Consider the following 23,232-nt stretch of genomic DNA (forward strand, 5'->3'; position numbering starts at 1 on the left):
CATGCCTGCAGTAATCTGCAGCTCTACCTGGCACTGTAAAATGGGAGTAATCTGCACATATTCTCATGGGCTTGGTCTGACTTATAAATCTTTTGAAATTGCGCTGGGAGTCGGGTGCCTGCCTGCCCCGCCCCCCCCGAACCCACAGTTCTTACCAAAGATACACAGCAAGCTCCTCTTTTCTGTGAAATATCTCAAAATCCAGGGTACAATCATATACCTGCTTTTCTCCATCATCAGAAAATTCCCAGTTACTTGCTTCCTCCTTTAGTGAGAAACTGCTGTACCAGGAAGATTGAATCTGCAAAGGAATCTGATGCTGAAGAGGTTAAACAGGTATTAGCTTCTGGCCATCAGCAAAAGTTTATGTACAAACAATTCATTCTTGTTGGCTTTTATCATCAACTAACTGTACAGGAACAGAGTAGCACCAGTGACCTCCCCAGACTCATTGGTTTGCATATTTCCTCTGTTGAAAGGACTTTTCTTCCAAAAAGAAAGGATATTTTCTGGAGGCACAGATAGGCAGTTGTCTAGGTACTATATAAAACAACAAATCCTAGTCCCAAATGCTCTAGTATTTACCAATCTCTTACTTCAGTTATAATTTGACTGAAGCAAGAGAATACTGATGCATATCAATTCAGTAAGACTGTGACCATTCACATTTTTGTTCCCATTGTCAGTCTGACAGTTAAAAAAAAAAAAAAGTGGGGGGTATTTTCAAATTTGAACTACACAGAAAATAGTAATTAAAAAACCCAAACCAAATTTGCAGTAAAAGGAAGGCCAGAATTCAGTAATAGCTACAAGGAACTGCATACACGTTTTACATTTATTAGACCAGTGCTGTTTAATATCTTTGTTGGCAACATGGACAGTGGGATTAAGTGATTAAGTGCACCCTCAGCAGGTTTGCCAACTACATCAAGTTGTGTGGTCTGTTTGACATGCTGAAGGGAAGGGACATCATTCAGAGGGATCTCAACAGGCTTGACAGTTGGCTCCACCTGCCCATAAGGAGGATGTGGACCTGTTGGAGTGAGCCCAGAGGAGGCCATGAAGATGATTAGAGGGCTGGAGCAGTTCTCCTATGAAGACAGGCTGACAGAGTTGGAGGCTGTTCAGCCTGGAGAAAAGAAGGCTCTGGGGAGATCTTCTAGCAGTCTTCCAACTCTGCAGTACAAAGGTCACACTAGATCTGTGGTCTGGATACTAAGAATGGGTAAAGGACATAGATATAAGGTAAAGGACAGTTTTGTTCTCAAATCAGATTCTGCTCTTTGGCGTTATTTTTATTACAGATTAACACAAGGCATAGACTGCTGGCTTTTAATGTGCTAAAGTCATTTGGGTGAGATCTTTTAGGTGTGAAACGGTTCATTGATCTCATATTTATTCTGGTTCTGTGGTTACCTTTGCTTGTCTTTCTATTTATGCTTTCTCAGTACATAATCTAAGATGGCAAAGCAGAATAGCTCTCCTGTGCTGGCATTATCTGCCTTTTTCCAGTTCAGGCTGTCAAATGCTATTCTATTCATTTGACTTGTTGCCACAGTTGCCTCAATTTAGCTTTTTAGTGTTGACCCATGTTCTTTGATCCAGAGATGTTCACGTGATCCCTTTAGCAGGAGGTTAATTGGTTGCATTTTATTCTTCTCAAAGGAAAAAAAAAGGGGAAGTGGGGAGCGAAATTTCACAATGGTGACAAAATTATGCCTAATTTTTAGATGGCTAAATTCCTGTGATGTGGAACAAAATTTGACTGCTGAGGTGTTATGTCTCAAAGCTCCTGGCGTTAATACGAATGCAGAAGTTCTGCTCTGAATTCTAAGCAGGCACAGCCAATCCTGCTTCTCTGCATGAGCTCTATAGCAATTTTTTCCTTCTTCTCTACCTCCTGCAGCTGATTTCTCACAGATATTAAACTATCCACAGCCCCAACAAAATACTTCAATTTTCTGCTAAGAAGCAGATGCTTGCCAGCTCACATTTGTTATATAGTAATGACATTCGGGAGTGAGCTGAAAATGACATTGTGCAAAACTGAAGGTTTTTTTGCTTTTCATCCCCATTTTCTCTTTCAGGAAGAGTGGTCATGGAGAAACTCCACTGTGTTTTGCTATCATGCTATCCCGTGAATGACACCTGTGTTGGATTTATTCATCAAGGCATAGAGAATGTAGCAATAAAAATGCCAATCAGCCTGTTTTCTCACTCAACAGAACATATGGTAGAAGGTGGATTTTTAGGTCTTGAACACTGGTGTAATTCTGGACTCGTGTTTTGATGTGGGACTACTGAAACCCAGACAAGAATTATGCCTTTGGGAAAAGCAAACAGTGCTTACAAAGTTGGATATTGTGACAGTTTGTGTCTCTGAGCTCCTACCAGCCATTAGCTAATTAGTGGGAGAGTCGCATCCGTCCAGGCCAAGTGATCATGGAGATGTGTGGGGTCAGTGGGATCACCCTCCCAGCCTTTACCTTCATGCAGTGCAAAGCAGTGATTGATCATCCAGCTCTGTAGTCTCTCTGGGTTCCTAAGCTGTGAGAAAACAACTGACAGGGGTTTTATTCTCATCTCGTGGCCTGTTTGTTGTGGCTATAAATGTGTAAGCAGCAAGGGTCAGAATCCACTGTGGGGTCATACAGACTTCATGTCCTTCGAGTCAAAAATCATCAGTAAGGATCTGGAATGCACTTAGGGGCACAGTCAAATCTATCCTCATTAATATTTCCAAGAACTAAGAAAGACATTCAGAACTAAAGGAGAGATAAGAGTGCAATTGTTACTGTGTTTTGTGTAGAAGGCTTTCAGAAGAGCACAGTCATGGAGATTAGCTTTCTCGCTACTCAGATGAATTTAGACCCCAGTGTTTGTTTGCAGCCTTCCCTGGCAGAAGGCAGCAGTGTTTTCCCTGTGAAGCCATTTGGTTCAAATCCAAATGACAGCATTTCTCAGAACAAAGCATGAGGGCATTTACTTTCTTGAGGCCACACAGGCAATGCTCATTTCTACAGCATCTTCCTGACAATTGAGCAATATCCGAACAAACCCTTTAGTGAGGACTGTAAACAAAATTAAAGTAAGCAAACTTGTTACTTTCCTGCAGCCATAGTTTGAACAAAAACGGTGTTCTTGGTTTTGTTGTATTCTTTCCTGCTGTGAAACACATTGCAATATGCCTTAAAACCTAAAACCAAAATGCTTCTGGGAAGTTCAGTGTCTCTGTACATATGGGGAGAGTTAATGAAACATTTTATATCAACCAAGATGTCCAGAACAACAGATAGTGCCAAGATTAAGGAGAAGATTTCTATTATCAATAAGAATATAAATATGTACAAATTGGCATGTCCTTAACTAGTGCACATCAAAGAAAGTCAGAGAGAGAAAAGATAAAGGTAACTCCTCTGTGCTTTCTATCATCCTGTTATATTGATGGGTGGATTGCAGGTAGTCAGTACATGACACAGTTTCAGTGCTTTTTATTTCAATACATCTGGACACCCTCAAAACCACCATGGGCCTCACCTAGTCAGGTGTTGTACAACACATAGCAAAGCATATTTCCTCACCTTGAATGTATTTCCAGAACCACAGAATCACAGAATGGGTCAGATTGGAAAGGACCACAGTTGTTCATCTGATTCCTGCTCAAGCAGGGTCATCCCAGAGCACATGGCACAGGATTGTGTCCAGACGGTTCTGGAATATCTCCAACAACGGAGACTCCACATTCTCTCTGGGCAATCTGTTCCAGTGCTTGGTCACATACACAGTAAAGAAGTTCTGTTCCCTTCTTGTTAGACAAAATTGCCTCTACCTTCTGCTAGAGTTAACCACGACATATCATACTAAAGATCAAACTATTTTATTAACTTACTTTGTAGTAATTAGTATTTTTTCCTGGAAAGATATAATGAATGATGGTGACTGCTGCAGGGGAACACTACTCAATTCACGTGGTTTTTTTCAAATCAGGATCAAGTCTGATTAAAGATATATTAATGACATATAATTAAGAGACAGTCAGTCAACTATACATTCCAGATCAGTATTAGCAAGAGATAAAGCACAGTACTACATAACTGTAATATGTTTGAAGACCTAAGCACCCTACTAAAAGCAGTCAAAGTGTTACTTTTTGCAGTGCTGAACTAGGATCTGCCTGCAGGTGTTTTATTCTCATTTATCTCCCTGCTGCTACACATTTTCATACTATTTTACTATATCCCATAGGCATTGTGCAAGATTCACTGAAACAAGTTGACCAGAGAAGCTGTGGCTACCACATCCCAGGAAGTGTTCAAGGCTGAGTTGGATGTAACTCTGAGCAACCTGGTCTAGTGGAAGGTGTTCCTGGCTGTTGTAGGGGGGTTGGAACTAGCTGATCTTTAAGGTCCCTTCCAATGAAAGTACTCTATGATTCCATGATTCACTGCTGTGAGGTTTGTACTTGTGATAGTGGGACAAGGTAGTACTTAATACAGCAGAATCAAAGTCAGTTTTCTCCAAGCCTGAAACCATTCCTCAATTTTAGTATTGTACACAGGCTTCCTAGTCAAGGGATACATATTTTCAACTCACCACATGGTTATGTATTATTTATTTAGCAATGTGACAATATTATGTGCCTCCCATTTGTGAATTCTGCAGATGAATTGATAGTTGCTGCAGAGAATACAGTAAATAAAGTACACAGTGTAATGTTATACGTTGTGGAGCCTGGTGAGTACTCAGGGGAGAGAAAGGATTATGGATTGGGAAGAAGAAACACGTTATTTTCAATCCTGACTTTTTCTTTCTGAACTTAGCATGAACATGAATAAACCATAAAAAATTGATTATTCTTATGGATTTGAGGAATCAGAAGCCAAGAATAGCAGAAGATTTATAGATAAATTATCTGATGCTTCTTGTTTCGCCTCTTGTTTCACATCCACATCTCCTCTGACAACAGGAGAGAAGAAAAACCCCAAATTCTGGCATAATAGCAGATTCCTGTCCCCAGCAGACAATGGAGCCTCAGAAGGAGTAAAACTTCTCCAAAAGAATTTCCGGTGCACAAAACCCCCATAAAAACATGTAAACTTAATACTGTAGTAATCTAGACTGCAAAGGAAATAGTAATGGAAACCAAGTACCTTTGATATTGCCAAGGAAAAGCTGCTATTTGGTAAGAACAAAGATGAGAGATACCAGTGTTTTCATGAGGAGGCTTAACTGTACCAGGACACAAAAATACTGGGAAAGCTAGTGGACAAGTTCACATCAAAATCCAAAGTGTAAGAGGAAAAGACTAAAAGATACTCATTCTGTCAAGCAGAACAATGAAAATACATACCAAAAAATTAGAAAATTTATTAATTTATCCAAGGGTCCTTAGGAACTAAACTTCCATGGGAAATGTTAGAAAACATTATCCATCTGCATCTCATTCTACCCATTTGAATATTTGCATGTGGGAAAGAGTGGCTTTGCAGAGAACACTTGATTTTTTATATGCAGACACACTGTCATCTTTGATAACAGCAATGTTAAGCTACTACAGACCTTTGCTGGACATATCTCTGAAGCACATGCTGAAAAGAGTGTCCCTGAACTATTCAGTTTTTCCCACAGAGGTTTTTATTGTTGTTAAATTTTGTACCATTGTCCCTGAAGAAATGTTCTGGAAAGAAAAACTTAATGAGTATGAAACAGAGCTGCTATAGAGAGCAACTAGTGTTATAAGCTCCATAACACTTGGGCAATTTATGATATTTCCTGGTGGTCAAAAGATAGGAACAACCACAGGTAGAAAATGGAAGTAGAGAATTCTACCTTTAATCTTTCTGACTTTGTAAAGGAAAAAGTGAGAGTTTAAAAAAACGCCTTTTCTTCATTTTCTTCTGTCATTGGTAAAAAATAGGTTTTGTCAGCAAAAGAATGGCACCATTTAGGAAGGCAACAGAGAAGCAAAGAAATAGAAATGGTGACAAAAGAGATAAAAGCATTAGAGAAAAAATTATAAGTGGGGACATGGAGGAAGCTGAATTTATATCACCTATCACAGGATAGTTTATATATAGCTTCAGAGTAACAATAAATTTAAAGAAGATAATTCTCAGAGTAGGAAATGACAAGAAGCAGTGGCCTGAAACTATGAATGGAGAGCTTTAGAATATACATTGAGAGATACTTTTTAATGAGAAGGATAATTGAGGGGAGTGGCTAAAACAGCATACTTTTAGAGAACCTCACCTGGGTAAGGTGAGATATTACCCTTAATGATATTCCCATAGATTTAAAATATCAGACTGATAGTAAGTTGATTGATATTAAATTAAATCTAAGAGTCTATTATTTCGATTTTTCTTGAGAGCAGTAATGAATGTTTTTCTTTGTTGAAGAGTCTTCAGATCACTGAGACTTATAATAAATTTCCTGATTTTCTAATGAGAAGTAACAAATATCTAAATGTTGTAGATCAGGTTCCTCTATTATATTATGTACTTTTAAAAAATATTTGCATTTCCTTTTGCTCCTAAAATGGGACTTCTTTCGAGCCTTGCAGACAACATGACAGTTTCCAGCTTCCAGGACCCATTAGTGTCTCAGGAATTGTCACAAAGCACACGAAAGTAGTGAAGAAATTCCCTTGATGTCTGTCAAAATTCATGAAAATATTTCGTATCACACAGTGCACTGTTTCTTCAAAGTCTTAATCCTGCACTAAGAAAACAAGTATCAGCATTGTCTTGTTATTGCTACTGAAACAACATCTGAGAGTACATGAGTCAAAAGAGTAAGAGATACAAAGTTGGTGATGTAGAGAGATGAAGACAATGTTTAGCATTAGGTGGGAGAAAGCACTTTCCAGTGGACACCCTGGCACTGCAGCATTCAAAGTGCCTTTTCACCAAAGTCAGCAAGGGATGGTAATTATGGGCTCTTAGGTGGGATAAAAGGAAATCTTTGACACAGCACTTTAGGTCTTGAAAACCACATTCACTCCTTGGGAGCCTTACACCAGGCTCTGGGTGGAGATGCTGGGCTGGACTTGGAAGAATGTGTGAGAAATTCTTCAAGGTAATATCCTGTCATCTCCAGGCATACCCTATGCCTCATGTATCTCAACATAAATGCCACATATAATATTTACTATTGTTTAGAACCCTAAACCTTCCTCTAAATCTTCCCTGGGAATGTGTCTTTCTTCACTGAAGCTATCAAGAAGCACAAAGAAGTGAGAACTGACTCCAGCACCAATTTACTCATTGTAGTTTCACCAAGGACCAAATCCGAGGGCTGTGTTATATGCAGACTTTATTTCAATTTTAGTCCTACATGTGAACACCAGCAGATCTTTCTGGGAATCCTTGCTATTTGATAGAACCACAAGATGTAAAAGACCTCTATGTTTTTATGTTTTCCAGTGAATCGAGATTATTCTGTGTTATCCTCATAAACTTTAGCCCAGGCAAGTGTAATGTTCACTGATATCAGAAGAGGAAAACTGTGATGAATTCATTTTGAGAGCAACATTTAGATTGCTGAATGATGAATGCCTTGACTTTTTACACTCCTTTCCCTCCCTACAGATCTCAATCATAGAGTATTTCAGAAGGTGGGGTTAAGGTCCTCCCTAGGAGGGAAACTGAATTTCAAAAATTATAAAACCTCTCACAAAAGCTTAATTTTTGCCTGTTGTTGAAGGTTAATTATAATTTTCTTCCCTTTCCTCCTTTGCATATCCCAGGGCTTCAGTGATGCCTCAGGATCTCTGCACATGGACCTACCTGTAGTCTGAAGTCATGTCACACACAGGCCTTGCAGGGCACCAGGTTTTCCAAAGCAGACCCTAATTTGTCACAGGCACACACAGACAGGTTGATAACTTCCATTATTAACCAGGGGTACCAATAATACTGTAGCTGTGAGTAATAGCCTAACCTTCAGGCACAGGAATCAGAACTAGAACTGCTGATATCAGCTGCAGGTCAGAGATGAATCTGCACTATCAGATTATCGACTTTTAGACTCATTCAGGCCCTTGGCAGCACATGCTCTGAAGGATTTAATTTTATCTGTACAAGCTAGATCATAGAGGCATGCTGCAAAGTGAAGATGACCAAGAGACAGGCTCAGATGAACATTGCTGCCAGCCAGGGAGTGGGGAGCTGCTCTTATCTTGCTGCTTCAGATATATTAAAAACCTCCCCAAAAATTCATAAATTACATTCCTAAGAAAGACTTGGAAATTAGTTAAAAGCACATGTGAGTTTCTTTTCTGAATTTGGGTTATTTTTTGGTAACTTTTCTCACTTAAGCTATCTGCACAATTTTATTTAGGGCTTTTGAACCCCCAAGATCTTACATTTGAGCTAAAGAACAAGTTTTCCTCACTGAAGTTTTTATTGAACTAATTCATCTTTCATGTGTACCAGCATCCAGAGGGAAAATAAAAAGTATCAACTTTTTCTCTGATAAAAATGACAACACTCAGAACTGATTTGGTTGATGATTTCTCTCTCCTAGTAGATTGTAGGCTATATTTTTTCTAAGATCTGATATATGTCAGTTAGAAGAAAGTTTTCTTTCTCATGAAGAATGAAATGTTGTGGACTGAAAAGCAAAGAAAAAGCACAATCCCATACTGTGGAATGTCGATCTTTGAAACTGCATGAAAAAAAATCTCTGGAGTTCCCAAATAGATATGGAAATTGCTTGTCTTAAATGGTGGAAAATTATTATACTGTACCAGTTTAGTGGGAAAATTTAGGAACACACAACTTGGAGGCTATTTTTTTTTTAATTTTAAATTGGAAGCAGACACACCTAATGTTGATACTGTCCGTTTGCAATTTGTAGTGATTTAATGGACCAGGAATGATCCAGAGCAGTGGCAAAAGGAGGGCTCTCTAGTAACCTGGAATCTGAATCTTTCCAAAAATGTGGAGTAAAGACTTCATGACAAAGCAGTGTGGATGTTGTGCTTGGTGTTACACAAGCACCTATGGCTGTACAACTTGCCTTTAGATGAGAGCATATGGTGGGGTTGCATTAGCCATGCACTGGCTCGGACTTTTGTTTATGTTTTGTAACTGCTAAATTTATAGAAAGTTACATAATTTTCTGAAGATAAACAATTTAGACTGAGGATTGCCAGCATTTGGCACGTGACAGGCAAGATAAACCAAGCACTGAGGGTAGAAATTAGTGCGTCTTCAGACATATGGTGTCTGCCTGGGTGGAATTTCCTGAATGATCCATCAATTGCCCATACCTGTCAAGCAGTCAGTGAAGAAGCTCATTGCATGAAGGTGAATAGCTAAAGGGTTTTTAACCACTGTAAAAATCACATCTGTTATCATTTCATATAGTGGTTTTTGTCTGAAGAGGAAATAACTTGCTAAATCACAACAAAATCTTGGCTCTGCTCTGCTCTGTGGCATCTTTGTTATAAGTAAATGATGGAACTTTCCTTTGTTTATTTTGTAGTCTTTGGATATTGTTATACTTTTTCAGCAAATTTGGTATTCTAGTTTATTTTTTGGAAAATGTTTGTAAAGCTTACAAAAACTGGTACAAATATGAGCCAAAGTGTGTCAAATCTCCTGTAGATTACTCTGATAGTTGTATAGATAGATTTCAGTCACTATGATATTTTCTCTCCCAAAGAGCTATTCTGGGTTTCCTGTTGCTTTTAGTTGACATACTTCTACCAGATGACTCATTTCACAATCTAACTTGTGTTTCCATTTTTACTCTAGTAATACTCATCCTATTTTTTTCTGCACTCCTAATCAAAGAATAACTTCATTTAATCATGAAGACTAGTCTGCAAGAGAATTTCTTGCAGCTAAATTTAACTATCTACAAACTTCTTCAGGGGATGAGGAGAGTGAGTAGGCTTGAAAAATTGATTTAGTTGGTGTATAGTGCCGGTCTTTTTTCTAATTAACAAGCACTTTTGACCTTCTTGTCCAGCCAGAATGCTTTTATAGATGTTTTATTTTTTTTGCCTTCTTTCCCTGTCTTCAGATTATAGAAGAGGATATTTAAACTCAAGTGCTGTAAGATGTTTTCACTGAATGGAAATTGCTACACATCAGCACACATGATGCAGCATTCCTTGATAGCCCGAATGGGCTGGACCTGAATGTCTTACTGTCTACATCTAAGCACATGTGTTGTTCAGAGACTGGGATTAGCTGAAGTAATGGCCAGGAGCTGTTGATGTTTGGTCATTACTGCAGACCAGGGCATGGTGTGGTCTGTACCAGCCACCACTCATAAGCACTGCCTGGGCATGGTTCTGGCATGACCCCACCAAGAACCCACGTCAGTTGGTACCTTCCATGATGCCACCCTCTTTTTCTTCTGGTGGTGCTGGTGGAGTTTATCCATATGGATGACAGCAATGATGTGCTGCTTGGCCTTAGGGTCAATGAATGATCATTGGCCTGTTTTATTTATTACTACCTATGTACAAATTGGGATCTACTTTGCACATAACTAGATTAGAAAGGGAGAAAGTCCTCCATTCAGTTACACCACTTCTTCTGAATGATTGTACCATAAAAGCAGAATTTCATTGCCTGCTCCTTTCTGCTGGATGAATCCATGAAGACCATTGAAACTAGCTTTGAGGCTGCCCTGAACCACTGAAGATGTAAAAAAAGGAATTTTAGGGTCAATTGTAAATGAACACAGAACTATGCAAGGAAGGCCAAGAAATTACTTGTCATTTCTTGTAATTTACACATGAAGATACCCACACCATTATCTGTGTTCTTACAGCATAGAAATTGTCTGAGAGCAACATCATACCCTTGGTTCATTGCTGCAGCCTGGGAAAGAGACACACAAGCCTCCCCAGACTCAGCTGCACAGTTCCCACACGTTATGTAAGTCTGTTGATATGGTTTATCTTACTGAGCAAATATGTCTAATGCTAAGTCGATCAGGGAGAAATAACCAAGAGAGTGAAGATGTACAAATAACTGCACAAATTAACTGCTCAGATTATGAAGAGTAGCAAGTGTCCAGATAAGATTTCTTCAAGAGGTGCTGGGGGAGAGCAGGGAAGAACAGATACACTCTGTACACTCATTCTGTTTCAGAGAAGACTAATGTTAGAGAGAGAGAAATTCTGGAGGTGTCTGTGAAACACATGGAAACATCTAGATGTTCCAGATTCACTGAGAAACAGAATATATTGCCTGGAAAGAGGCAAGAAAGATTATCCTACATTATAGTAAGGGACATTTAAATTAGACTTCAGGATAAATATTGTGTAGGATAGTTAAACTCACCAAAAGGTTTTAGGATGAGATAAATCTCTTCCATCTGTCACAAATGATGTCAGCATTATGAGACTGCCAGCTACGTGGCAGGGGACTACATGGCTCCTTAATTTCTTGACTTCTATGACTGTGGTTCTATGATTCTTCAAGTTGCTTTTAGACCATTTGTTCAGTGATTTTCCTGTGGATGAAGGTGGCAGTAGCAAATTTGGTTTGGCCCTCATGCTGGAGTTACTGCTCTGAACAGTGCTTTACAAAACTAGAATCAAGAACAGTGTGACTTACACAAAAAGCAGTGCCATTATTGAAAGGCCAAAACAGGCATTCAAACTACTGTACTTGCATGGAAAGCAGAGCCATTTGGAAAGGCATAAGAATATTAAAGCAAAGCTTTTTAAACTTATAACCACCTCCAGTACTAAGATATAGCACTGGCTTCCTTTGATAATTTCTTTTAAGACTTGCTGCTTGCAGAAATGGAAGAAAAATGATTGTCGCCAACATAAATCAGTAGCAGAGAGCAGAGCAATGTCAGAGAGCAGCTGGTATATGGCTAGTATGGATCAAGCTGCTCACAGGATGCAAAGGCCAACAAGTAGAACGGATACAATCTGCAAAAAGCAGCTTAGAGACATTACTCTTTTCACAGACTTAAAACAGAAACTTCTTGGCCAGAAGTCCCTTTAATCGCATCTGATTCTGGACTGAGGTCAGTGGGGAACAACAGGGATGATTATCAGAAGCCTACGAGATGCAAGGATGAGCTGCAGAGGCAAAAAGGAAGAATTCATGGTGAATCCATCCCAAGCAGACTCAGAAAGGAGTTCTTATTGAAGGAGGTTGTTTCTTACCATGCCGGGGATAAAAGCCCAGGAAGGCAGAGAGAAGATACACATATTTCAGCGGTGGTTTACAGGAAGGCTTAGACCTGAAATCTTGGTGGTTCTGGGCCCCTGATAGGACAAAATGAGAGTGATCAGTATATTATATGGCCCCCTCTGAATGTTTCTGCTTGATGAGTCTATGCAAAAGTATGAAGTGTTACATAGTCCTTGTGGAGAGGCTGGTTCTTTTGATTGGCATGGTTACCTAGGCAATGGGTTGATTCAGTCAAAAACTGGCAACTACTTACAGCAATATGATAATGTCATATTTTGGAATGAAAGGAAATGCCATACTAGAAGATTTTGAGACAACAATGTTAAACAAACTATAACTAAAAAAAAAATTAATTGTTACTAAGCTTGCAAATAGAGAGATATCAACATCCAACCAGTTCATTGCCATAATGCCATGACTATCAGGATATACTACAAACACACCTAGTGAGCTATTTTCTTTTCATTTGGGTCTTTAGTTGCCCCATTCCAATCAGTGGCATGGAAAGCACCTCTATTCATACTGTCTTGGCAAGTCAGGGGAAATATAGTGAGGGGAAGGCAGTCTCTTCCATGGAAAAAAAGGATATGTTCATAGAGTTAGCTCTGAACTTAGCTGGTCCCTAGGCCAGACAGATTGAACATTTATCATTATATCAGTTTATTAACATCAGGCATTATATCACTTACATAAGCATCACTCCAGCCTCATTCTATAGAAATGAAAAATCTGAAATAATGTCTGAAAATCACTATGTGATTAGATGAGTATTTCCAATTACCGTGACATGATGAGCTTTGCTCCTGTAGCAAATCCTGGAGTTGGGATCAGGGCAAGTGTATTTAAAGACTAGAGCTTGCCTCCAGAGGTTTGATGGGATCTACTGCCATATTATGGCAAAGCCCATAGGACTTGCTGGACTCTGTGGTCCACTGTTGGGTCTTTTCAGATTGGAAGAGAAGACACAAGTGGGATGAAAAGCCAGTGTACCTTTCTTTGGTCTACATTGTAGGTTGCCCATGTCCAGGCAGACTGAGTGGATAACTGCAGATAGATGGGATCCATCTTGCTTATGGTGAAGGAGATGAGTTGAGAGAAAGTTAATCCCTAGCAGACCTTATCAGAAGGCTTTCAGTTTCCTTTTTACTCCCTGAACCATGCAAAGCTGTCAGAGAAAACAATCCAGCATATAGGGCATCTCCTGTTGGGGTCAAGTAGTGATGTCCAGCATTCCAGTAATGTTCATAGGAGCTGGGCCTGCTGCAAGAAACTGAATTGATATGGGCTTCAGGAAATTGCAACTCTCAGGATTCCTTCTTAGATGCCATACAAGGAGCTGCATCCAATAAATATTCTTCATAGCTCCTTCCAGAGGTTTTTCAATGTCAGAGATGGAAATGCCCTGTTGTGCTGCTCCTCATGTGCAGCACTGGCAGGACAAGACATGGCCCTGCTGCCAAAAGCTCCAAACCCCTGCCAAGGGGGAACAACGTGATGACATGCTCTTCCTGGGAGCTCTTCTGACAAAGAAACTGGCGGGACTCAGTTTTCATCCTGGCATGACTCACTCTCAGTTAAAACACTATGATTCATGAAAGAGTTTTAACTCCATGATTCATTCAGGTCCACTTTTCATTACTGCCCAAAAACATAATCAGTAGGTGACTTGCCTTAGCCAAGAAAAGCTAAAAACAAGGCAAAGTTAACAGCTCTTCCAAGGGAAATTAAGGCCCTTCTTTTTCAGCCAGCACTAGGGAGTATCACAGAACATATCACAGAATATTCTGATTGGAAGCGATCCACAAGGATCATCAAGTCCAATTCTTACGTGAATGGCCCCTACTGGGTTTGAAACCACAACCTTGGTGTTATCAGCACCATACTCTAACCAAAGATTAGAAACAGCAAAGCATGGGATATTCACAAAGCAAATTCATTCCAGCCTGAGTAATATAGCAGATTGGTGAATAAATGTTTTTATTACTGATGTTTGTAAACTGACATGAGTTATCGGTTCTCTCTGCTCCTAATGTTCCTTCCATACAAGATGTTTTACCCTGTAGTTTCTACAGCTTTCCTTCTTAGAAATGTATAGATAAAAGATGTTTAGTATGTCTGTAATATTAAACATAACAGATCTAGGAGCAACCAGGGGAACAGGTTTTTGGTCTTTCAGTCTCCTCCTGAAGGTTTTCTTGCTCTTAGTTGTGCTGAATGCTGAATCAATTCTTTGCATGCTTCTACTGAAAGGGCAGAAAACTTCACCATGAAAAGGAGAACAGGATAAGACAGAGGGAGGAAGGTATATTTTTAAATGGTGAAAACAAAGAAAACAATATTTGTCTGCATAGACATTAACTATAGATTGGATTGTGAGCTATAATAGTTCCTTTGGAAATCTACAGAGATAACCAAATCCATTATGTCATAGATATGCCATTTACTATGAGAACTGTTGGCAAATCTACAGAGCTGGTTTCTATCCCTGGTGTTAAAGAAGTGTCCAAATCCTGGTCCCACATGAATAAGCATTTTGGGTACTTCAAATAGCACACATTTGAATTGGACTCTAGTAAACCCATTCTTTGATTCTTGGAAATGCAAATAATGTCATCGCTTTTGGTGTAAAACATTAACCACTAGCAAAGGATTAGGGCCAAAGTCATTCTTGGATTTCATGTGGTTGACCACAAGAATTACACCAAGAACAAATATGACCTTTTTTTTTTTTGGCAATAAAGAAATCATAACCTTGTAGGATTTGAGGGATCACCAAGGCAGTGAATTTGTGTCAGGCTTGTAAAGAACCAATCTGTGTGTGTCACCAAATAACCTCTCTAATGTTTCCCTCATGCTCTGCTGCCACAATCTTCCCATTCAGAAATCCCTCAACTCCAGTTTTCTGGGTTCTTGTGGAGGAAAGGGTCACTGTGATGGATGAGATTAACAGAGGTTCATTTGTGGGCTGGCGTGACATGGATTAGTTCCAAGCCAGGGGCCTTGGCTCCTAGGGCTGAGGAATCTGTCTCTATTTCATCTCCTGTTGCAGTTGGTCTCTCTACAGCCTCAGTGTGGACCTCCTGCCTGTGTGTGTGCCTGGAGAGAACCCTAAATCAAATCCAGATATCCATTTGATTGCTTCACTGGGTTAGAGCTCCAGGAAAAGAAATGAGGTGCCTGAAACCATTGAATGCAGCACGCACTCCCAATTTTCATTTGTGGCAAGAGAAGTCATGGTCAATCAGCTGAAGAGAAATTAAAAGTCAGTTTGATGTCCTTTTGCAGAATTAATGAGGATAAACTTCCTTTTATACAAAACTTGTACCAGTGAACCACAAAACAAGGGGACTCACTGACTCATCTTTCTGCAAAGAACCACGTACAACAGTAGCATCTCTCCTTATATAAGTTGAGCTTGGCTGGCAGCCAAACAGAAGTGTAGGGGTGTATTTAAAGCTAAGTCAGCTCTGGCCAGAGCTGAGCCTGGGCTCAGCTAGGGCTGGGCAAGTTGGGAAAGAAGAGACTGGAAACTGGTTATATGTTGCCAAGCATTGTACATGGTATTAATGTGAATATCCTGCATCTTACAAAATCTGTACACATAAGGGGCTGTCATAAACCAGAATGAGTTTTCTCCAAGGCACTTTCAAAAATAAGCTAAAAATTTAATATAATTTCAATTTCTGATACAAACAATTGTAAACTTCCACGGAACCAATTAGATGCACAGATCATGCAGTCAGGTCTCTGTCCATTAGGATCTCTGTCAGACCAGGATACTACACTCATACAATGTACACTAATGCCTTAAGTTTTCTATTTTCATGTTCCATGAAGTAATATGATGGCTGATGCTGACACCATGTGATGAATAGCTCGGTAAAGTTCTTCTCTTTCTTAGATTTCAATTTAATTCTCTGCTGAACATGTAAATTTCTGAAAATTAATTTCATGAATTAAAAATGCATGATGCAAAACTCACTTTCAGGAAAAAAACTTAATTTAATAGCTTTAAAATAGTCCTTAAATGTCACAGTACTGGTATATTATAGCATCCACATCAGGAAAAGGATCAAAATTCTGGTCTGCGATATCCATACTGTATTTAGATTCGAAAGCCAATGAACAGGGCTCTTTCTTATAGATAGGTGTATTCAGAGCTGTGTACATGCCTGGTGTCTGCATCCCAGTAAGAAAAGGATATTTCTGACAGGATGGAAGTGTCTCCTATTGTCCTCTTTCCTCTGCTGCAAGAACACTGGAGCAGATTCAGGAGAAAAGCATTGTGATGCCCTGCTGAAAAGTTATTACAAATAACAGGTGTCAAACTGTGGTATGGAGATATTAAACTGAAACTACAGGAGAGGCATGAGTATGCATTTTGTGGGTGTCCACAACCAACTCATCCAGGATGTGAGACAGAGCCCTGTGCTAACTCCCACTGATGCCATTGTAAATGCAACAAGACGTTTTGGGTTTGGGTTTTTTTTTTTGTGTCCACAGATGGAGTTATTATGCTGAGCTCAAGTTACTACAAATATAGAGTAGTAAATTGTCTTACCTGGTTCAAACCATTACACATGTTACTTCACATTTGCCTCTCTCCATATCTTCTAAGTATAATCTGTTAGCATGTTGGTTTAGTTCTGATTAGTTGTTCCAATCATCAAGAAGATTGCAGAGCACAGAGCTGTCCGTGGGGAGAGCGAGGTAGACTCTGGATCCATAGATGGTCTGCCTGAGGGTGGGTGGAAGGAGATGAGGTCTCTGAGGAGCCACTTGATCAATACTTGGGGTTCCCAATAGCCTGTACTGGTACTGTGTTGTGACTTTTAGCCCACATTTTGAGGAAACACAACTGCAAGTGATTCTAAGCATATCAGGTTATCAAACCACCACTGGGTATTTTCAGCACTTAGTGCTCTGTATTTTTGTGACAATCTAATCAGGCTGTCCTGGGTTCTTTTAGCTGCATCTGCTATCATCTCTCAGTTTTTTGCCTTTTCACTTTCCCTTAAATTGCATTGAAAGCACTAAAGAAAACAGTCCACTCTTGGTTAGTTCCTCTCCTTGAGCAGATTTCTGTTGTCACTGTAATGAGACAGTTTTCCCAGGACCATGAAAGAGTGGTTTTCTTCCAGTCAAGTGACAGCACATGTCTGGGTTTGCTAATATGTGAATGATGTGATGGCAGGTCCCTCAAAGACCAACTGACATCAGGGGTAGGGGTGTGCAGTGCCACCCACTGGGACGTGTAATAAGGAGATTACCTAAGACAGAGCAGGGAAGCTCTGTTAGTTAAACACCCCTGCTTCATTCCCATGTTTGGTGCTACAGGTGTAGGTTCTTGATGGATTAGTTTTTTATTTCATCTATAACCAAGCTGACAGGTACTGTGACAATGGAAACAATGGAATAGATGTACACAGAGGGACCTTTTTGTGCTCCGAAGTACATGTAACTGCTACATCACTTTGTCTCTGGTTCTTTGTTTTCATTAGGTATTCTCTGGTTTTTGGAATACTTCTTATGCACATTAGGGCAAAGGTGTGCAGCTGTGAATTCAATGAGATGGAAGTATTCGGGACTGATAACTGAATATGCAAGTGACATTTACAGGCTCTGACACCCAATTTAGCAAATACATGCACAAGTTAAATTTGCAACCCTGTACTTATACAATATTATAATTGTGCCTTTTAAAGGGAGGTGTTTGTTCAAGTTGTTTATGGGTTCACCTGACCTTTTTTTTTTAAGCAAAACAGTATTTTCCAGCTCCTTTAATCGAGCTGGAAAATGGCTCAAGCAAATCTTGTTTAACTTTTAAAAAAAAGAAGAAATAACCAGCTGGTTTTACACAATCATAAAACCTTCATCTTGCAGGTGAGCTTTGCTTTATTTTAAAGTACTGTGCAAATAGAATAGAGTAGCAAACAGATACATGCCTGATTCAATGGAGGTATTTGTAGGGCAAAAGTATGAGAAACCAAAGGTATGGAATGAAATTTGTAACCTTATCTACACCTATAACTATTGCAGTTCCCTGTAGAATCACCATGGCAACCCATGGATGCCACAGAGCGACAAATACTATGATTTCAGTTACATTTGCAAGAGCTATTGTTTCTCTTTTATTTCATTTGTATATGTTTCAGTCAATCTCTGGAGCTAAGTAGGTCAAACCATCCTCCACATACTCAGAGTTGTCCAATTGTTGAGCTCTGTTTGGGTGAAGAGAGACTGAGAGTAAGCCACATGCCAGGTTTTTCTGCTTATTGCATTCTGGGCAAGTTTTTTACACATAATTTGGCATCAAATATACCACTGTGTTGTTGCATATACAAAAGTCAAAGTTTTCCTCTAGAGTGTCTTTGTGTTTCTAAAACTTCACCAGGATGATAATCTTTAAATATCCAGTTCCCAATTAAATCTACCAGTCCAGGCACTTAAACGAATTATGCAACAACTGTGCTCATTCCTAGACATTCATCTTCCAACTGGACAAATTTTTGCATTTGCCTTCCAAACTTATATTATTGAGGCTGTTCTTTGAAGACAAGGGTAAATTACTGACTTGGTTGGGAAGGGGTAGCAGTTGCTGCTCTGAGGTGCACAGAGGTAAATACAGATATGTGATAATCCATCCTAAACCAGAAAGAATTAATTGTTCCCATAGAGTCCTCTCCATCATTGCTAGGAGAAGCCTAAACAAGGAAGCAACACTGGTGTCTTGACTTGTAGAGAATTAAAGTAAGGTGAGATAACACTTATAGGCCTAATGTACAGCCTAGTTTAGGCTCACATGATCCAGACTGAAGCATAACTCCATGGTTTGTATCACCAGGAGTCCCAAAAGCAAAGGTACTATAATCAGAAAATGCATCTTTCTGGCATAATTTTCTACCTGCTCTCACTGCTAGAGAAGTAGTCATGAATCTTTGCTTTATATGCTGTCTAATGGTTGCCAAATATCTGTCTGTGGGGATACCTTCATGCTATTCCAGCTTTGATAAGCACTTATACAATTGACAAAAAATGTTAGGGGTGGAGCTGACTGCTTTCAGGCTTTTAATAATCTTTACAGTTTGACTTCCTAACAGAAAGTTATGTAATCTATTACGATGAGAAATGAAGTATTAGTACAAATATCTATTTAAGGACCACTTAAACTCTTTAATTTATATTCAAGAGTAATAAAACAGACACACTGGCTGCTCCACATATATTTTTCCTTGGTATGGACATTAATCTGAGTTTCAGAACAGATCCAAAAGGAAGCTGCTTGGTTGTCCCTTCTCCCCTCCATAGCAAGCCCTGAGTCTCAGAGGAGCAACAATTATCCCGTGCGTGACAGTGGATGGATAATTGGGGCAGCGCCTCTCACACTTCCTGCTGGCTTTTTTGTTATCTTGCTGAAGCAGGCTATGCAATGGATTCAGTAACCAGAGGACCTGAATCTGTCTTTTCAGCAGTGGTTAAATATGTGGCAGTGACAGCTTTTTGTGATGGTGATTAAGAATGTCTGGCTGTCATAGTGCATTTGCATTGGTTGGTGTGACTATGTAGGTTCAGAAAAGAGTGTAGCATCTCTTTTTGTCCTTAGAGGCAGTTCAACTCAAGTGTTACTGGGCCTGTTTGGTGAAATATATATTTCAGTTATTTCTGTATTGTATAAATCACTAAGAAGCATTTCTTTGTAATGGCTTTGTCAGGGAGGAAATGCAATTTAGAAGGTTCGTAAAACTATTCCTGCTCTGTGTTAGGTTGCAAAGCTTGTTTGTTGCTAACATCATGCCTTGTACATCCTAAGTGTTTTCGTGCCTTCAAATGAATTTGTAATCAGAAGTATTGACAGAACTTTCTGTTTCTTTGCAATGTGCTGAACTAGCTCAGCAGTGTCATATGTGAGAAAGAAATGCCTGCCCAGACTTCACCCTTTAAAATTTTTGCTTCTCCGGAGGCAGCACCAGACTGCTTATGACATCCTGCTTCCATCACTGGAGACTGCAAATGAGGATTATCTTATCTGTTCCTAAGAGTAACTGAAGAGAATGGTGCACTCTGCATCGGGGTTGGTTTCTCCAGAGCTCAGTTAGAAACTTGGGAAAGGCTTCAGCTCATGACTAATGGATTTAGATGCCTAAATTCACATGTCCAGGTGAGTCAGACATTTCAGGTCCCATTACAGCCACTGGAGACCTAAGGCTTTATCCAGCTATCTAAACTGCTGCATGGCAGGTAATCACGTGGAGCTGGTGATTGTGCCCTTCTGAGGCACAATCTACGTGATTGTGTCACCTATGGGTGACCTGTGCCCTTCTGGACCAACACCTGGAGTCCAGGTGGGATCTACTGGGGCATTTCAAATGTCCCTAGCCTCTGCTGTAGCCACTGAATCACATTTCTAGAGGTGGAAACCTAAATGAAATGTGTAAGTGTTGGAGCTGAATCCCTTTCCCATGAATATTAACAACCACCATTCACACTGGATGCTGGAAGAAAACTAGAAACTTCTCAGGTTTGCACCAAAATTTGCAGAAGTTGATGCAGATTCATTAATGTCTTCTGGAATGTGTTCTTAAAGAAAAGTCATGTCTTAAGGTGTGATTCATGCAAACAGCTTTACCTTTTGTGTGTGTGTGTGTGTTTTTTATTTTCACATTATCAAATGCACCTAGCTTACAGGAGAGAGAAACTAACGATGTTCCTTTTAATTAACAGTCACATCAACTGACTCTGGGAATCATACTTTGTTCTTCCCACCTTATCACATTTTTCCACTAGATACAACACATACAAATGAGTACACAATGTGTTGTGTACTCTTCTCTACTAAAAGTAGATTGATGTGGTGAAAGTGACTGGAAACAAAATGCACAGAACCATCCAGTCTGACCTCAACACACAGAAAAGTTCTGAGAATTTTACTAATGATGCCTTCAGATAAGGAAACTAGTCTGTCTCTAGGAAGGATGACCCAGCCGAACAGTAAAGGTGAGCAGGTAACTCACTCATTGCACTGTCTGCTTACAGCAGGTGAATGGATATACATTTGTGAAGACTCAAAAACTAGAATAAGATGCTGAATTTTTAATAGAAATAATAAATTTTCTTTAATAGAAAACGATTACTTTTTTTAATTAAATGAGAATTTGGAGATTGAAAAGAAATGAACAGCTTCAGCTATGGAAAAAAAAAAATATCCATTGTACTTGTTTATCATCCACAGGTTGTTCTATGAAAAACCCTGAACAGGTCATTATGAATTTCTTTCTACACTTTTTTTTATTCATCCGATGTACAGAGGGTGGCACCAAGGCTAACCTGCAGATGAGGCTAAACTTTTTATGGCTGGAACAAGGATGCCAGTTTAAAATTTATTTTTGACTAGAATTTTTTAAGTATCTTGGTAAGAATTTTTTGAAATGTCATTGAATTGCTCACTGAAAATTCACCTTGACGATTCAGAGCAGACTACCCCAAAACTGTCACTGAACTTTGAAATGTCACAATACCAGAATTATAGGCTCTAAAAATAAATGGCTTAAAGAGGAATTAAACTGACTTAGGCAAGTTTAATTAATCACTATGCTTGGGAAAAAAAGTAACATGCTTTTCTGTTGAAGTGCAGAGACAGTTCAGACAGAGATTGGGTTGCACAGAGGCATTATCAGAAGATATCAGTGTGCTAAGCAAGAGCAAGCCCTGCTCTTCCCAGCTCCTGCTTTTGGAAATGATGACAAGCCATTTCAATACCCATGTGATCTCAGACTTCTTGTTTGAACCTGGGGCCTCATCCAAATCCACTAGCAGCAAATATCCCATTGGCTCAGTGGATTGAATCCATACTCCAGCATATACTCGACTTGTTCATACACACACGCACCTTCAACTGTGGGACCAAAGACAAGAACTGAACCTGGGACAGGAGGCAACAGAGGATGTCCTGTGGCCAAGTTATTGTGTTTTAATTGGTTAGAAGGTGAGACTGATGGCATTCATGAGGCAGAAGGCAACAAGGGACAAAGTAGTTTGTCACTAGCCACATGTCCTACTATTCCTGACTACACTCTGATGGACCCTGGAACTGAATCATCATTTCATCTTTTCTGGGGCTGCTGGGTAGGGTTAGAGTCACTAGCTCAGCCCCACTGTGAAGCTGGGTATCTGTGCCCTGCTGCTGAAGGCACAGTCTCTGCCTATGCATGGTCTCCTGGCTTGTGTCCCTCAGGGAGCAGGCCCACTCCTGCTGCTCCCTGACACTGGGTAGTGTCAACACATCTCTCATTCAGCATTGTGGATACCTGAGGAGTCAAGAGCTCATCCACCCCTGCCCTCAGTGTTGGCAAGAAATAGGATGCTTTGGAGTGAAGCCACAGCTGCCTTCTGGCAGGGAAGAAGCAATGAATTTCACAAGCCCCTTCCCTGGGCTGCCCTCCAGCTGTCCCTTGGACATACAGAGCCCTGCTTAGCTATGCCCCAGTTTAGGCCCATTTGGAGTACACGGACCCATTTTTAGCATCACATAGGTGAACCCCAAAGCACCAAGAACCACTTTTTTGACTCCTGAACTAATTGTATTTCACCTATCAAATGCATCACAGTGGTGAAGCACATGCAAGTGGCTCCACTGCACTGCAAATACCATGGTGTTTTTCTAACTCACCCTCTGCAAAAGGATTGTTAATATTAGCATACATTATTTCCCCAAGAAGAAATAAAGGGCCTGATCAATCCCACCTTCCCCATATAAAGATAGGCACACAGGGGTGCCTCAGCCAGACCCCTTCCCCATCAGATTAGAGGATGCTCACCCCAGATAATTCACTCAGCCCTGCATGGACATTGCTAACTTGTGCCAGCAGCAGGCTCAGGCCCCTCTGCTCTCTAATCTACCAGGTGATACAGCCACAGCCTCCAGCACTTCAGTTGCACAAATGTCTTAGGCAAGGTTGTGTGTGTAGCCTGTGTGAGCAAGGATTTGCACAAGTTCTTTGCCAGGCCAAGGCTAACAGTCAAAACACAGTCCCATCCTCCCCTTTCTAAGGTCATGCAG

The sequence above is a fragment of the Manacus vitellinus genome, unplaced genomic scaffold, assembly GCF_001715985.3.
Source record: "Manacus vitellinus isolate BGI_N305 unplaced genomic scaffold, ASM171598v3 scaffold_1_pilon, whole genome shotgun sequence".
Lineage (NCBI taxonomy): Eukaryota > Metazoa > Chordata > Aves > Passeriformes > Pipridae > Manacus > Manacus vitellinus.